General features: G+C 50.4%; 1 protein-coding gene across 15 annotated transcripts in view; it reads right to left on the bottom strand.

Moving 5' to 3' along the window:
* adgrb3 (adhesion G protein-coupled receptor B3) overlaps positions 1–16,812 on the bottom strand; it is a 920,539-nt gene that overhangs the window by 23,055 nt on the left and 880,672 nt on the right. The window lies entirely within an intron of this gene.

The following is a 16,812-nucleotide window of genomic DNA, read 5'->3' on the forward strand; positions in this document are numbered from 1 at the left end:
TTAGGGGGCAACAGAAAGCTACTAAAAAGCTATAAAGAAGAGTAAGATAGATTATGAGGGTAAACTTGCTCAGAATATAAAAACAGATAGTAAAAGTTTCTACAAATACATAAAACAAAAAAGAGTGGCTCAGGTAAATATTGGTCCTTTAGAGGGTGAGAAGGGAGTTTTAATAATGGGAGATGAGGAAATGGCTGAGGAACTGAACAGTTTTTTTGGGTCGGTCTTCACAGTGGAAGACACAAATAACATGCCAGTGACTGATAGAAATGAAGCTATGACAGGTGAGGACCTTGAGAGGATTGTTATCGCTAGTGAGGTAGTGATGGGCAAGCTAATGGGGCTAAAGGTAGACAAGTCTCCTGGCCCTAATGGAATGCAACCCAGAGTGCTAAAAGAGATGGCTAGGGAAATTGCAAATGCATTAGTGATAATTTACCAAAATTCATTAGACTCTGGGGTAGTCCCGGTGGATTGGAAATTAGCAAACCTGACACCACTGTTTAAAAAAGGAGGTAGGCAGAGAGCAGGAAATTATAGGCCAGTGAGCTTAACGTCGGTAGTAGGGAAGATGCTGGAATCTATCATCAAGAAAGAAATAGCGAGGCATCTGGATAGAAATTGTCCCATTGGGCAGATGCAGCATGGGTTCATAAAGGGCAGGTCATGCCTAACTAATTTAGTGGAATTTTTTGAGGACATTACCAGTGCAGTGGATAATGGGGAGCCAATGGATGTGGTATATCTGGATTTCCAGAAAGCTTTTGACAAGGTGCCGCACAAAAGGCTGCTGCATAAGATAAAGATGTATGGCATTAAGGGTAAAGTAGTAGCATGGATAGAGGATTAGTTAATTAATAGAAAGCAAAGAGTGGAGATTAATGGGTGCTTCTCTGGTTGGCGTTCAGCAGCTAGTGGTGTCCCTCAGGGTTCCGTGTTGGGCCCACAATTGTTCACAATCTACAGAGATGACTTGGAGTTGGGGACCAAGGCCAATGTGTCCAAGTTTGCAGATGACACTAAGATGAATGGTAAAGCGAAAAGTGCAGAGGATACTGGAAGTCTGCAGAGGGATTTGGATGGGTTAAGTGAATGGGCTAGGGTCTGGCAAATGGAATACAATGTTAACAAATATGAGGTTATCCATTTTGGTAGGAATAACAGCAAACGGGATTATTATTTAAACAATAAAATATTAATGCATGCTGCTGTGCAGAGAGACCTGGATGTGTTAGTGCATGAGTCACAGAAAGTTGGTTTACAGGTGCAACAGGTGATTAAGAAGGCAAATGGAATTTTGTCCTTCATTGCTAGAGGGATGGAGTTTAAGACTAGGGAGGTTATGCTGCAATTGTATTAGGTGTTAGTGAGGCCACACCTGGAGTATTGTGTTCAGTTTTGGTCTCCTTAGTTGAGAAAGGACGTACTGGCACTGGAGGGTGTGCAGAGGAGATTCACTAGGTTAATCCCAGAGCTGAAGGGGTTGGATTACGAGGAGAGGTTGAGTAGACTGGGACTGTACTCGTTGGAATTTAGAAGGATGAGGGGGGATCGTATCGAAACATTTAAAATTATGAAGGGAATAGATAAGATAGATGTGGGCAGGTTGTTTCCACTGGCGGGTGAAAGCAGAACTAGGGGGCATAGCCTCAAAATAAGGGGAAGTAGATTTAGGACTGAGTTTAGGAGGAACTTCTTCACCCAAAGGGTTGTGAATCTATGGAATTCCTTGCCCAGTGAAGCAGTTGAGGCTCCTTCATTAAATGTTTTTAAGGTAAAGATAGATAGTTTTTTGAAGAAAAAAGAGATTAAGGGTTATGGTGTTCGGGCCGGAAAGTGGAGCTGAGTCCACAAAAGATCAGCCATGATCTCATTGAATGGCGGAGCAGGCTCGAGGGGCCAGATGGCCTACTCCTCCTCCTAGTTCTTATGTTCTTATGCCCACAATTATATTCAGGGAAGTGATCACATCAATACCTGGACTCAGGCTAGTAAATAAAGATAAAGTCACCATAGTCCTAGATGACCATAGGCTGTTTTCCTCTTTTGAGGGGCAGAGCTGACTGGTGATTTAACCTGAGGATCAGACGAGGGGCAAGGATGAGAAGGCAGAGCCTTCATGAATAACCCCAGTTAGTACAGGAATTGAACCTGCGCTGTTGACCTTGTTCTGCATCACAAACCCAGCCAACTGAGCTAAACCGGCCCCCTCAGGGTAGGGAGGCGTGTTTCAACCTTATGAAGTCTCTGACTCTGTCAACTACAAAGGTTTGTGGCGTATCCTTCTCAAATTTGGCTCCCCTTGTTACCATTTTATGCCTACTCCATGATGACATGCAAGCTGTGATCAGCACATTTAAGCACTACCAGCCTATCTCAGTGAAGGCTGGGTCTTCTCACCAAATTACTTCTGCATCTTTCACGCTGAAATACCGACCCTCACCTCCAATAAATTACTCACAGGCGAGATAATCTATAGAACAGACGGGAAACTTTTTAAACCATGTTGCCTTCAATAGAAAAATAAAACTACTCCAACATCAGCCATTGAGCTTCAGTATGCACATTTAGGAATGTGCTTACTGAGAAATAGTGCTTCAGATCATTGCCGACTCTTTCGAAGTATACGAGAAAATGAGCCTTTCACTAAACACCTGGGAAACTAAGGTTCTCTTCCAATCAGCTTCCAAAGCAAAACACCTCTCTGTCATGGGTATTAGAATAGGGAGCAGAAGAGGTCAAACATACCTGCCGACACATGCGATTCACTGGCTTGTGACTGACCAAAATGGAGACGGCTCATTCAGGAAGACGCCAAACGTACTCCGAGACTTTGTCAGAAACGTTCAGAGGTGAAGTGAGCAGACAGATTTCCAAACTATTCATCTATCCAAACCACCTGACCTGCAAGTGGCAGTCTGCAGATTGGATTTGTCAATAATCTCAGAACTTATAGAACAGGAGTGAATGCAAATCAACCCAATCCCCAGGGACTGCCTAGAAAGAGAAGACATGTACATGTGACAGTGAATACACTAACACATGTACACAAGGAAGTGAACTCACTAACGTGTGCACAGTGTGTGAACACATTAACATGCATTTGGGCCAGTGACCATACTAACGCATATGTGCATATGGAAGGGAACAATCCAACACATGTACTCAAGTCTGAGAGCACACTAATATGTGTATTTACTGCAGATAACATGCTAACTCATGTATGAATGGCAGTGAACACACTAACACACTCTATGGGCAGTGAACACAGAGACACACACTCAGGGCAGTGAACACACTAACATATTTGTTAGGGCAGTGCATATGTCAACATCTGTGTACGTGATAGTGAACACATTAACAACTGTTTGCAAAGCATTGAACATGCACACTTAACACGTGTTCAGGGCAGTGAACTTGTTAACCTGTCATGGCAATGAGCACTAACACATACACATGCCAGTGGTCATGCTAACATGTGTATTGGGAATGAAGCAGTCTAACATATGTTCTCAGGGCAGCGAACACACTAACCGTGTCCTCAATACAGTGAACAAGCTACAAATACTCTGGACATGGAACATGCCAATACATACTCAGGGAAGTGAACTGCCTAACAAGTATACACAGAACAGTCAGCACACTAACACATGCATTCAGGCCAGTGGACAATTAATGCATACATTAGTACGTATGCTAGCATATGCACATAACAGTGAACATAGCAATACATGTACTCAGAGCACTGAACATGCTAACGTATGTACTCAGGGCAGTGAACACACACAATAAAACACACAAATAAAATGTACATTTGGCCGTAAACATCTGTTATGGGAAGTGAGCACAATAACATATATTCAGGGCAGTCAATTTACTAACACAAGTGCACAGAGAGGGTTATGTATTAATGCATGCACTCAAGCCAGTGAACACACTAACACATGCACTCTGGATAGTGAACCCACTAACATGTGTACCCAGGCACATCTATTCAGGGTAATGGGCACATCAACAACTGTGCACATGACAGTGAATGTACTAACATTTATGCAGGACAGTGAACACACTCATACCTATACACATGGCAGGGAAAACTCTGGCACAGTGGTTAGCACTGCTGCCTCACAGCGCCAGGGATCCAGGTTCAATTCCAGCCTTGGGCGACTCTCTTTTCTCTTTTGCCCAAAGTTAAGGCACCATTGCTTACTGTTTTAAAATCCAGCATAGAGTTAGAGAATTTGCATATTCCCACTGTGTCTGCGTGGGGCTTCCCCCCAGAGGCCTAAATGCCCTCTTCTGTAGGAATTCTATGGTCCTATGCAAGTATGACACTGAACACACTAACTCATTACAGTGAACAGATTAACACATATGTCATGATATGCAGACATGCAGATAATGATACAGGCGGGCAGCTAATGAACAGAACATGACCAACGAGCAGACAGGACACTCAGGGGTGGTATCTCACTATAAAAGGCATGAGGCACTCACACTCCGCCTCTTTCCATTGATGAACATCCGCAGGGTGAGTCAGGGTGTATGTACAGTATCACACCTCTAGCACGTGGCTAAGAGCTGGTCTGGTCCAGTCAGACAGAGTAACCACACTTAGGTTAGCAGAGAGTCAAACTCATAGAAAACTGTGCTAACTGTGCTACTGATTCAGATTGAATTAACTTCAAGGTCTGGAGTATCTTTTGGTTAAAGCTGCATCCAGTTGCAGCCTGTGTTATCCCAGAGTACATAACACATCCACATATATTCAAACTAGTGAACTTACTAAAACATGCACACGACAGTGAACACACAAACACATACTCAGGGAAGTGGGCAGAATATATGGAGCAGGTAGGTGAACACGCTATCACATATATTCAGAGCAATGTATATGCTAACGTAGGCGCAGGAAAGGGAACATATTAACACATGTACTCAGGGGCCTGAACATGCAGTCAACAATGTGATCAGACTAATACGAAAATGGTGGGATTTGAGCTCCCATTGGCTGGAATTTTCCCACAGTCCATGCCTGTGAAATAGAAGGTTGGGTGTCCAAATCCTGCTCCAGATACTTGTGTACTTATGGAGAAGGATACTCCATAAACCTTTGTGGTTGACAAGAGTCAGAGGCTTCATGAGGTTGAAACGGGCCTCACTACCCTGGCACACAGCTGCCACTGTGCGGTGGTGGTGGAGGGAGTGAATGTAATGTGTTGGTTGGGATGCCAATCGAGTGGACTGCTTTGTCCTGCATGCCGTTAAGTTTCTTTAGTGTTGTTGGAGCTGCACTCATTCAGGCAAGCGGAGAGTATTCCATTACACTCCTGATCTGTATCTTTTAGATGGTGGGCAAGCTTTGGGGGGGGGGGGGGGGGTCAGGAGGTGAATTACTCTCCATAGATTCGCAGCCTCTGACCTGCTCTTTTAGCCACAATATTTATATGGCTAGTCCAGTTCAGTTTCTGGTCAATGTAACCTCCAGGATGTTGATAGTGTGGCATTTAGCGATAGTAATGCCATTGAATGCCAAGAGTAATGGTTTGATTCTCTCTTGTTGGAGATGGTCATTGCCTGCCACTGCAGTGGCATGAATATTTCTTGCCACTAAGCAGCTGAATGTTGTCCAGGTCTTGCTGCATATGGACATGGGCTGCTTCATTATCTGAGGAGTCGCGAATGCTGCTGAACATTGCGCAGTCAGCCGCAAAAATCCTCACTCTCACCTTTTGAGAGAGAGAAGGTCATTGATGAAGCAGCTGAAAATGATTGGGCCCAGGAACTCCTGCAGTGATGTCCAGGAGCTGAGATGATCATCCTTCAACAATCACAACCAACTTCCTTTGTGCCTTTCCAGCTTGCAGAGTGTCCCCCCCCCCCCTCCCCCCGCTCCCAACAACTCCAGTTTTGTTAGGGCTCTGAGATGCCACACTTGGAGAAATGCTGCCTTGATATCAAGGGTAGTCAGAATCACTTCACCTCTGGAGTTCAGCTTTTTTGTCCATGTTTAGACCAAGGCTAAACATGAGGTGAGGAGCTGAATGGCCCTGGCAGAATTCAAACTGAGCATCATTGAGCAGGTTATTGCCATTTGAGAGCACTGCTTTTGACACCTTCCATTACTTTGCTGATGATCGAGAATAGACTGATGGGGTGGTAATTGGCCAGGTTGCATTTGGCCTGATTTTTGTGTACAGGACATAGCTGGGCAATTTTCCACATTGTCAGCTAAATGCCAACGTTACAGCTGTACTGGAACAGCCTGGCTAGGATTGAGGCAGGTCCAGGATTACCACAGGGATATTGTCAGGGCCCATAACCTTCGCCATGTACTGTGCGCTCAGCCATTTCTTGATATCATATGGAGCGAATCAAATTGGCTGAAGACTGGCATCTGTGATGCTGGGGATCGCCGGAGGAAGACGAGATGGATCATCCGCTCATTATTTCTGGCTGAAGGTAGTTAGGACATGAGCACGGACGAATAGAAACGCAAAGGCCATGTCATGAATGGTCATTTCAGTTTAGTACACAGCCAATAAAATACAAGATGCCACTGTGCATGTAGCGTTCATTACAAATTCCCCGGTCATCATACTCGAGTCACTAGTTTCCGTGTGAGTATATTTGAAGTTGCTGCTAGGTCCGGATACCAATTATGCAAGGGAACTGCCCTCTCTTATAACATGTGCATCTGTACATGTGCAGCCAGGATTGGGTCATTGACTCAAACATTTCCCGGTTTTGATGAAAGGCATTACACTCAAAACATTGGGTGGGATTTCCCGGCCTATTCCGCCAGCAGGGTCTTCCGGTTCCGCTGATGGTGATCCCGATGGCGGACGGTGAATAAACAATGGGAAACCCTGTTAACAGCGGTGGGACAAGTAGAATCTGCCGCTGGCCAATGACAGGCAGCCTCCTCAAACGTCCACCGATTCTGCCCGACCTGCTGAGTATTTCCAGCACTTTCAGCTTTCATTTCCTCTGCATGAAGGCCGAGTGCGGCTCGGAAGTCTAGTCCAGCTGAAGTTGACAAAGCTGAGGCCAACTTCCTGTTAGCCTCTCTGCTCAAATGACTCAGTAGATGGAGTTGAAAGCCTGTCAGGTCTGACAGCCTTGAGAGTGGTGCATGTGACAAACTCAAATGCAGGACCCACTTGCAAGGATACGGACACTCAAGAGGACCTCATTGACACCCAACTTCTTTGCTTATTGTAGCGTTAAACGCAGAAGAATAGGTTGTCCAGCACTCACAATGCAAGAGAATAGACTGAGAATAGAAGAGGTAACTGAGAGAGACCATGGCAGGACCTTCCAGACATTCGGGCAACATGGTAGCACAGTGGTTAGCACAGTTGTTTCACGGCTCCAGGGTCCCCGGTTCTATTCCTGGCTTGGGTCACTTTCTGTGAGGAGTCTGCACATTCTCCCTGTGTCTGTGTGGGTTTCCTCCGGGTGCTCCGGTTTCCTCCCACAGTCTAAAGATGTGCAGGTTAGGTGGATTGGCCATGAAAAATTTTCCTTCGTGTCCAAAATGGTTCGGTGGGGTTATTGGGCTGGGGAATGGGCTTAAGTCGGGTGCTCTTTCCAAGAGCCAGTGCAGACTCGATGGGCCGAATGGCCTCCTTCTGCACTGTAAATTCTATGATATTGTTCATTATTCATATTATTCATCAGATATTGTTCCATGAGCACTCTCAGGCCGGGGAACGCTAGCGGTCAGGAACTTTTACACGGGGGACAGACTTGCGACCTTAGACAAGCTGACAGAAAGACTGGAACTACTGAACAGACAGGAACTCCGCCATTTACAAGTCAAAAACTTTCTCCGCAAGGAGATGACGAGGTACCTTAGAACCCCGAGAAACAATGTCGGAGGAGCTACTGGACACGGACAGTACGGAAAAAGGGAACTGCGGGGACAAAGACGGGCGACTTTTGGAAAGGACGCGCCTACCACTGGATGGAACAATGCAGAAATGGGAGGAAGAATTAGAGAGAGAAGTAGGGCGGAGGCTCTGGAGTGAAGCACTGAACAGGGCCAACTTCACATCCTCCTGCGCAAGGCTAAGCCTCATGCAGCTTAAAGTGGTGGCATGGAGCACACCTAATAATAATCTTTATTAGTGTCACAAGTAGGCTTACATTAACACTGCAATGTAATGTGAAAATCCCCTACCACTTCGGTGCACGATCTGGTACACTGAGGGGGAATTCAGAATGTCCAATTCACCTCACAAGCACGTCTTTCGCTACTTGTGGGAAGAAACTGGAGCAGCCAGAGGAAACTCATGCAGACACGGGGAGAACGTGCAGACTCTGCACGGACAGTGATCCCAAGCCAGGAATCGAACCTGGGTCCCTGGCGCTGTGAAGCAACAGTGCTAACCATTGTGCTACCATGCCGCCCTGCCAAAAACCTGATTGAACAGGAGATGGAGGAGGAGGTCCTGGAGGTGGAAGACACGTACCAGGGAGGCCTGGCCAACCACGCTACATGTTCTTGGCATGCACCAGACATTGGGTTCTGGACAGTCTTCTTCGAGGTAATATCCAAGGTTGTGGGGATGAGGGTGGAGCCATGCCGAGAGTGGCAGTCTTCAGGGTATCGGACCAGCCAGAACTTCATATGGGAAAGAGGGCCGACGACCTTACATTTGCTTCCCTAATCGCCCCCCGGAGAATCCTGCTCAGCTGGCGATTAGCAGCACCACCCACAGCTGCAGATTGGTTGTCAGACCTATCGTTACTTATCCATCTGGAGAAGATCAAATACACTATCCGAGGGTCGGACGATGGCTTCCACAAAGCATGGGGGCAATTCATCAGCCTGTTCCAACAACGGATAGAACGGCAAAGGGGAGCGGGAGACACATGGGAACCACCAGGGTCACAGAAGTGGATGGGCAATGGGGGTGGGGGGAGACCCAAGGAAACGCCAGGGGAGAATCCAGGGAGAGACCGACACAGGGGCTAGAGTGTGCCTCACAAAGCTATAAGAGCAAAACAAATGACAAAACAAAACAATCTGCAGCAAATGGGCAGCACGGTAGCATTGTGGATAGCACAATTGCTTCACAGCTCCAGGGTCCCAGGTTCGATTCCGGCTTGGGTCACTGTCTGTGCGGAGTCTGCACATCCTCCCGTGTGTGCGTGGGTTTCCTCCAGGTGTTCCGGTTTCCTCCCACAGTCCAAAGATGTGAAGGTTAGGTGGATTGGCCATGATAAATTGCCCTTAGTGTCCAAAATTGCCCTTAGTGTTGGGTGGAGTTACTGGGTTATGGGGATAGGGTGCTCTTTCCAAGAGCCTGTGCAGACTCGATGGGCCAAATGGCCTCCTTCTGCACTGTAAATTCTATAAATGGAAGGGCCTAAGATAGGCCACAGAGATAGTAGAAAAGGGATTGGGGGTGGGAGGCAGAGGGTGTATGGTGAAGGGGTGCCAAAATGGAACTGCGTGTAAATTGTAAATAATAACCGTTCCATGCAGTGAAACCGTTACAGTGTAAAAATGTAAACTTTAATAAAAATACTTATTAAAAAAATAAATTGGGCCAGAGGAGGATGGCTGGGTACAAAATACATTTAAATCTTTATATTTATTCTTTCAAATAATCCTAGTATTGTGGTTTGGTTTCAAGTGAAGATTTAGGACTGATTCTAACTTGCACCTCCTGTGTAAATATTTATAAAATATATTCGTTCATGTGGGATGTGGGCTTTGCTGTCTGGCCCAGCATTTATTGCCAACTCCTAGTTAGCCCTGAATGGGCAGTAAAGAGTCAACCACATTGCTATGGGACTGGAGTCACGTGAAAGTCAGACCAGGTAAAGACGGCAGATTTCCTACCCGAAAGGACATTGGTGAATCAGATGTTTTTTTACGACAAGCGATAATGGTTCCATGGTCATCATTAGATGTTGAATTCCAGATTTTATTGAATTCAGATTTTGGCATCTGCCACAATGGGATTTGAATCCGGGTCCCCAGAGCTTTTACCCTTGATCTCTGTTTACTAGTCCAGTGACAATACCACTACACCACTGCCTCCCCAATGAAATGATAACGGACTGAAAATTGTTAGAAATTCTACCCTCAACACTGAGAGTGACCTAAAAGGTCCTGAGATGGGTGGCCTGAAAGATTGCCCGTTTTAAATGGAAGGCTGTGTGTACTATGAAAATCACTACCCAATGATCGCCGATATGCATCAGGCCTTGTTGAATGACCTACGCAGCAGTCCTCAAAAGAACATTCAGAAAATGGCTCAATTCCCTCACGGCCTCACAAATGGCCCCACCCAAGAACAGCAATGCCCCTTCCCCTTTAGCTTCGATGGTGGTTGCCTCAGAGTGGCAGCTGACTGATTTCCCAATCCCTCACAAATGGCCATTTCCAGTGGAGTTCCCATGATTCCCCGACAGCTCGCAACTGATGTCAAGGCTTCCAAATGGTTCAGGCCTCAAGGTGGCAACAGCTTTAGTGAATGTAAAATGGTGAATGAAACTGGCACATGGGATTGTTGAGCTGCACGGACTGCCCGCTACCACCTACCCACCACCACTGTGATAATATGATCTGCATACTCGTCTGCCATTGGGCCAGAACGTCGGCTTACCATTGGCCCTGGTCGGTCATGTGCCTCTTGACCGATTGGCCAAGAGGCTGAGTTAACCACGCCTCTATTAACGAGGTATAAATGCTCAGACGCCTGACGATCGTCCCTTTCCACTGTAGACGATCGCAGAGCTGTGTTCTAGTTAATTAAAGCCAGACTTTGGTAAATCACTCGCCTCGCGTGCAATCGATGGTACATCAATTTAATTAACTACGACTTTGAAGATGGAGTTCTGCATCAAGCCCGAATGCCTCCGCATCAGCCCGCAAACTTTGAACTCTGCAGAACTTTTCAAACTCTGGCTGACTTGCCTCGAAGGGTTCCTAGCATCTACAACCACCTCCCCCACCGGGGCACAGAAGCTGCACGTCCTCCACTCCAGCGTGGGTATTGACGCTTACGCAATAATCAAAGAGGAAACGGATTATGATGACGCTATACAAAAGCTAAAAGGACAATTCATCAAACTGATCAACAGGGTATTCGCTCGACTTCTGCTGGCCACCAGAAAGCAGGTCCCCGGTGAGTCTCTAGACCAATACGCCCGGGCCCTCTATGCCCTGGGGAGAGGTTGCGCCTGTGTAGCGGTGTCCGCTACAGAGCACATGGAGCTACTCATCAGAGACGCTTACGTGGCTGGGATGCTGTCTCCCGTGATCCGCCAGCGGATGCTGGAAAGAGACGAACTCAGTTTAACGGAGACGCTGACTCTCTCCGCCTCCCTGGAGGTCGCAGATCTAAGCGCTCGCACCTATGACCCTGGCCAGGCCGCCTCCTGGCACGCTTCCCACCAGCCACTCCCGGCCTCCCTCAGGCTTGTGCCGCGGGGCGCCCCGATAAATCCGCGGGGCCCCGCTGCTACTTTTGCGGGTACGCTAAACACCCTCGCTCGCGCTGCCCAGCCCGCTCCGCCCTCTGTAAGAGCTGCGGGAAGAAGGGCCACTACTCCACGGTCTGCCAGGCCAAAACGCTGGCTGCAGCGCTTCTGGAAGCTGCACAGCACTCTCCCCCCCTCCCCCAGGCCTCTGCAAACGGCCTGTATGCCTCCCTCTCTCCCCCAGGGCCCCTCCAGCCGCTCCCGACTCGCGCCCCGACGGCCGACAAGCGCACCTCCCCGGCCCCTCCAGGCCTCTGCCAGCCTGTCCCGCACGTTTCCCCCCCCCGCCCCCGGGCCCCGGCGCCCGACCGGCTCGCCTCTCCGGGCCCTCCCGGTCCCTGCCTGCCCGCAGCGCGACTCTGCTCCCCCCGCCCCCGGGCCCCGGCGCCCGACCGGCTTGCCTCTCCGGGCCCTCCCGGTCCCTGCCTGCCCGCAGCGCGACTCTGCTCCCCCCGGCCCCGGCCCCCCGCACCCGGCCTGCGCGCCTTACCTCCTCCCGTAGCTGCTACACCTACCCGGCGTCCTGGAGCCGGCCTGCACATCCCCACAGCTGCTACACCTAACCGGCGTCCTGGAGCCGGCCTGCGCATCCCCACAGCTGCTACACCCGGCTCGCCTCCTGGAGCCGGCCTGCGCGTCCCCACAGCTGCTACACTCGGCTCGCCTCCTGGAGCCGGCCTGCGCGTCCCCACAGCTGCTACACCCGGCTCGCCTCCTGGAGCCGGCCTGCGCGCCTCACCTCATCAGCTCACAGCGCCGGCAACGCTAGCTCCGCCACCAGCGGCCACAAGGGCTTCCTGGGCACCGCCATCTTGGGGTGCCGACGCCACGTGCGGGTCCTGGGCGCCGCCATCTTGGGGTGCCGACCCCACGTGCAGATACTGGACGCCGCCATCTTGGGGAACAGACCTCACATGTGGATCCTGGCCACCGACTTCCAGATCTGCCACGCAAGGTCCCTCCAGCATGGAATCGGACAGCGACGACGGATTTTCTCCACGGCTCGCGGCCGTTCACCTCACATATGGATCCTGGCCACCGACTTCCAGATCTGCCACGCAAGGTCCCTCCAGCATCGAATCGGACAGCGACGACGGATTTTCTCCACGGCTCGCGGCCGTTCACCTCACATATGGATCCTGGCCACCGACTTCCAGATCTGCCACGCAAGGTCCCTCCAGCATCGACTCGGACGGTGACGACGGATTTTCTCCACGGCTCACGGCCGTTCAACTCGACCAGTCTCATCCACGCACGCTCGCCAAAACGACTACGCTGATCCACCTCAACGGCCACGAGACGGACTGCCTGCTGGACTCCGGGAGCACGGAAAGCTTCGTTCACCCTGACACGGTAAGACGCTGCGCGCTCCCTGTCCATCCCGTAACACGCAAAATCGGTTTAGCCTCAGGTTCGCACTCCGTCCACATCACCGGGTGCTGCATCGCGGACCTCACGGTCCAAGGGAAGGTTTTAAAAAATTATAAATTCCTTGTCCTCCCTGACCTTTGCGCACCAGCACTCCTAGGGCTGGACTTCCAGTGCAACCTGCAGAGCTTGACCTTTCAATTCGGCGGCCCTATACCCCCCCTCATTGTCTGCAGCCTCGCGTCCCTGAAAGTGGACCCTCCCTCTCTATTTGCTAACCTCACCCCCGATTGCAAACCCGTCGCCACACGGAGCAGACGGTACAGCGCCCAGGACCGATCGTTCATCAGGTCCGAGGTCCAGAGGTTGCTGACGGAAGGGGTCATCGAGGCCAGCAACAGTCCCTGGCGAGCCCAAGTGCTGGTGGTCCGGACGGGGGAGAAAAACCGGATGGTCATCGATTATAGCCAAACCATCAATCGGTTTACGCAACTGGACGCGTATCCTCTTCCCCGTATTTCTACCATGGTAAACGAGATCGCAACATACAAGGTCTTCTCAACTGTGGACCTTAAGTCCGCTTACCACCAGCTCCCCATCCGCGCGAGTGACCGACTGTACACCGCGTTCGAGGCTGACGGGCGCCTCTACCACTTCCTTAGGGTTCCGTTTGGTGTCACAAATGGGGTCTCGGTCTTCCAACGGGAGATGGACCGAATGGTCGACAAGTACGGATTACAGGCTACCTTCCCGTATCGTGAAAATGTCACCATCTGCGGCCACGACCAGCAGGACCTTGACGCCAACCTCCAGAAATTCCTCCAAACCGCAAAACTCCTTAACCTCACGTACAATAAGGATAAATGCGTGTTCAGCACCGACCGCCTAGCCATCCTCGGCTACGTAGTGCGTAACGGAGTGATAGGCCCCGACCCCGAACGCATGTGCCCCCTGATGGAACTCCCTCTCTCCAATACCCCCAAATCCTTCAAACGCTGCCTGGGGTTTTTCGCATACTACGCCCAATGGGTTCCCAACTACGCGGACAAGGCCCGTCCCCTCATGCAAACCACGACCTTCCCGCCGTCGACGGAGGCCTATCAGGCCTTTAGCCGCATCAAAGCAGACATCGCAAAGGCCACGATGCGCGCCATCGACGAGGCCCTCCCCTTCCAAGTCGAGAGCGACGCATCAGAAGTAGCTCTGGCGGCCACCCTGAACCAAGCGGGCAGACCCGTGGCCTTCTTCTCCAGAACTCTCCAGGCTTCCGAACTCCGCCACCCCTCTGAGGAAAAGGAAGCCCAGGCCATAGTCGAAGCTGTGCGACATTGGAGGCACTATTTGGCCGGCAGGAGGTTTACCCTCCTCACAGACCAACGGTCAGTAGCCTTCATTTTCGATAATGCACAAAGGGGCAAGATCAAAAATGACAAGATTTTACGGTGGCGGATCGAGTTGTCCACGTACAACTATGATATCTTGTATCGTCCTGGGAAGCTCAATGAGCCTCCTGATGCCCTGTCCTGCAGTACCTGCGCCAGCGCGCAGATAGACCGCCTCCGCTCCCTCCACGCAGACCACTGCCATCCAGGGGTGACTCGCCTACACCACTTCATTAAGGCCCGCAACCTGCCCTACTCCATCGAGGAAGTCAGGTCAGTAACCCGTGACTGCCACATCTGCGCCGAGTGCAAACCGCACTTCTACCGCCCCGAGCGCACACACCTGATCAAAGCATCCCGCCCCTTCGAACGTCTTAGCATTGACTTCAAGGGGCCCCTTCCCTCTAACAACCGCAACATTTACTTCCTGGCGGTTATCGACGAATACTCCCGCTTCCCCTTCGCCATTCCCTGTCCCGACATGACCACATCGACCGTCATTAAGGCCCTACTCTCCACCTTCTCACTGTTCGGCTACCCCGCGTACATTCACAGCGATCGGGGGTCCTCATTTATGAACGACGAGCTGCGTCAATTCCTGCTCGACAGGGGCATCGCCTCTAGCAGGACGACCAGCTATAACCCCCGGGGTAACGGACAGGTCGAGCGGGAGAATGGTACCATCTGGAAGACCAAACTACTGGCCCTCCGGTCTAGAAATCTCCCTATTTCCCGATGGCAAGAGGTGCTCCCCGATGCACTGCACTTTATCCGCTCACTCCTCTGTACTGCAACTAATCAGACACCTCATGAGCGTCTTCTTGTTTTCCCCAGGAAGTCGTCCTGCGGATCCCCTCTCCCGACGTGGCTGGTCACCCCGGGCCCATCTTGCTCCGGAAGCATGCGCGGTGCACAAGTCCGACCCGTTGGTGGAGCATGTCCAGTTACTCCACGCTAACCCGCAGTACGCGTATGTGGAGTACCCCGACGGTCGGCAGGACACGGTCTCCCCCTGGGACCTGGCACCCGCCGGCGTGCGGCCCCCCCCCACCACAGACCCCCCTCCCCTTTTTCACCCCAGCACCCCACTCAGCTTCCCCATCCCTCATCCATGGCGTCTCCGCGGCCAGCTCAGGTGACGGAGACTACTCGAAGTCTATCGCTCCCGGACTCCAGGACCATCAGCCGATCCGACGACAACTCCTCCACTACGGCGCTCGGCCAGGACGTCAAGGACCACCAAAAGACTGATCGAATCCTTCTAGAGTTCTACAGCCCCATGGACTTTCTTTTTGTAAATATCGTTATGTCTGGGCCAGTGGCAAGCCCCCAAATTCGATAAGGGTACGGAGAGAAAATTATTCTCCCGACGGCTACTCATATCATCAGTTCTCCTCCCCCCCCACCCCACCCCACCCTGGGTCTCGTTCACACACCCCCCCCCCCGCCTTCCTTCTCCGTAAGGGGTGAATGTGATGATATGATCTGCATACTCGTCTGCCATTGGGCCAGAACGTCGGCTTACCATTGGCCCTGGTCGGTCATGTGCCTCTCGACCGATTGGCCGAGAGGCTGAGTTAACCATGCCTCTATTAACGAGGTATAAATGCTCAGACGCCTGACGATCGTCCCTTTCCACTGTAGACGATCGCAGAGCTGTGTTCTAGTTAATTAAAGCCTGACTTTGGTAAATCACTCGCCTCGCGTGCAATCGATGGTACATCAACCACCACCACCCCGACCTCCACCAATGATGACCGGGACTTGAGTGAGTTCTACTAAGTAAAACATTTTGCGCTTCTGTTTCTGCTGTGGTTAGCCTTGAGAAAAGTACTTAAATTGCTCTCAGTCAATACAGCTTGGTGAATGATACAATCTGTTCTTACTTTGTAGCCTTCCTTTCATCCTGTTCTTACCCTCCAATTAAATCTAAAAAGAGAGAACTCTTCACTGGAATGCCCATCTTCAAAGTTTTAATGGTTACAATAACTTCAAAACATTTGGGCAAATAGTTCAGAAATTATTATCTATCCAAACTCAAAGTTAGATTGTATTTTCAGATAATTCTTCACCATGAAACACCAGCCTCCTCTTTAAAGACTTTCTGCGGGATTCTCCGTCGGTGGGATGATCTGCTTCGCCGGCAGCGCACTTATGTCCGTGGACTTCCCAACGGCATGGGGGTGGCCACAATGGGAACCCCATTGGCTGGCTGCCAGGATGAAGGATCTCACTGCCGGCGGGGGCGTGCCGCGCCAAGAAATGGATCTGGCGGGATGGAGAATCCCGCCCTTTAAGTTTCTGCCGGCCTTATACAGGCTGACTTAAAGCAGGAGTGCATTCCTGACAAGAACTTCAGAAAACTTCACTATTATAAGATGCATATCATTTCAATACACTATTATTGAAACAACATTACAGTAGTAATGATATTGATAAATAATGCTAATATCACTATGAATTAAAGCTCTTGGCAGTTTTCAATGAAACCTCATACCCAGCTGTACATGCACGCTCAGAGACCTGGCGAGATTGCCCAGCTTTGCCGATTCTCAGCGTT

This window comes from Scyliorhinus canicula, chromosome 6 (genome assembly GCF_902713615.1).
Source record: "Scyliorhinus canicula chromosome 6, sScyCan1.1, whole genome shotgun sequence".
In the NCBI taxonomy this organism is placed as follows: domain Eukaryota; kingdom Metazoa; phylum Chordata; class Chondrichthyes; order Carcharhiniformes; family Scyliorhinidae; genus Scyliorhinus; species Scyliorhinus canicula.